The sequence below is a fragment of the Notolepis coatsorum genome (genome assembly GCF_963971535.1).
Source record: "Notolepis coatsorum genome assembly, chromosome: 2".
In the NCBI taxonomy this organism is placed as follows: Eukaryota; Metazoa; Chordata; class Actinopteri; order Aulopiformes; family Paralepididae; genus Notolepis; species Notolepis coatsorum.
Window position 1 is genome coordinate 130,019,097 of NC_140166.1, and position 2,078 is coordinate 130,021,174.

Genomic DNA, 2,078 nt, shown 5'->3' on the forward strand with positions numbered 1-2,078 from the left:
ATATTACATACGGAATCCCACACTTGGATCCTAAAAAATCAAAACAACATTCTTTTTCTACATCTCTTTCCTAGGTATCCTTATCGTCAAAACATCTTTATTTTCAGTCCATTTTCATTATTGTGTGCAGTCTTTGACACTCTTTTTCGTACCAGGATCAATTTCCCACTGGTTTCCATTGGGGGTTGTCAAATTCTGACTTGGAACAGGGAGAAGGGGGGTCAATGTTTTCTGGATTGACCTGACCACTCCCTCCTCATTTCTCAGAGCTGTTGTAGTTCAAGACTGCTGATCTCCCTCTTAATGCTACCACTAACTCTCTCGTGCCTCGTGGTGTCACTCGAATAGGGGCATGACCCCCTGCTGTATTGGCAGTTCAGTTGACCCAGGAGCTCTTCCCTCGGGTGTCAGTTGCGTCGATCTCAGGTGGGGTGATTAGATCTCCCCTCTGGCGCTGTCACGGCTGTTGAGGAGGTTGTTGTTGTCTCCCGCAGTCGTCGCTGGCTCAACCCCCGTTGACCCTCGGAATAGTGGAAGAGGTTTGATTCTCCCCACCCTCCGCCTGGTCGTTGATAGGGGCGATAGAGGCTCCACCCCTTCGCTTGATGACATCCTGGTCAATTGCTAAGGCCTTGCAGCCTGTCTGTTGACAGCCGGAGCAGTTGATGAGGCCTATCAGCCTGTCTCCTCGTAGATTCCCTGTCGTTTGGCCTCTCTCGTTCCCCTCCGAAGCCTCAAGACCCGGTCACTGCGTTGGCCGGAACTCTCAACGCTTGAGAGTTAGGCGTCTCCTGGATCTCTTGGTACCCACAGTGTTGTGGTTCCCCATGGAACCGCTGGGTAGACCCTAGCCAGTGTCCTGGATCAACAGTACCGATGGAGTCCTTGGTCTTCCTCGTACCACACTCTGATGACTGCTGACTCCCCAATCTCCCATTCGTATCCTGCAGTGAGTATATATCGCTTCGGTGGACAGCGCAGGTTACTTCTACAACAACAATTGATTGAGAATCCATATTTTTCCTCCCTCAGACACTCTTTACTGGTCTGAGTTTGACAACTTTCTTTTCCAAATCATTTATCTATATATTTCATGGCTTTTTGATCGTTAATATTCAAAATTCAGAAAAATTCACATGGCTCTCATTATATTATGCTGTCAAAACAGTATAACCCCACCACCCTTTGATGTGGAATAAAATTCTAAACATCATACCTTAATTCCTGGACAGCTGCCTCAGGGCCCGGACAACCAGTACTGACGCGACATCTCCCCCAGTAGTCCTACACGTACGGCAACAAATCACAGTCCGCCTTAAATACACATCTTCCACACGCTCTGCCAGCCTCTACTAAGCCATCAGAGTCCCCCACAAGCCAATTATCAATTGCACATGTCCACACCCTACACAAAGGCTATTTGGCCAATGGCGACCAAAACCTACTGAGCTTATCAATGTACAGAGAATCATGTTTCCCAACACTTTCACCAATCGCGACACAACCCCCAGATCCTAGATCTGGATTTTTTATGAGCGGAGAACAAAAACCATGAACCAGCTCCAGTCCATTCACATTGTTCTCAGTCCACTATATAGACATATACTACCTAGTCCTGCTGTGTCGAGATCACTCCCAGCCTGTCAGGTTTCCTAAAAAAAAATATAGAATAGAAACAAAACAAAGAAAAACATGCCCAAAACAATAATTGAAAACAATAAACAAAACTTGTGAGCATTTCTTTTTTAACTCACTCTCAGAAACAAAATTAACCTATTATCCAGGGGCGTATCCACCCCCGTATATATTAAGAAACAAAATGAAAACTTCCGGCCCGAGGCAGAAATTGCTTATAAAAAAAAAAACAGGAAAGAAAAAATTAAACGAAATAAACTTCATTATTCATGATTGTTAATCTCCATCTATCAATATCATAAAAACCTAGGAACGACTATGGGTCTTTTTAATTTCTCAATCATGCAGTCCACCCTTTGACCAATCGGATTGTTGATCAAGCATGGATAATCTACTGACCACTAGCTGCCGCAGTGTCACATCATTTCACTCTCTAATATTGA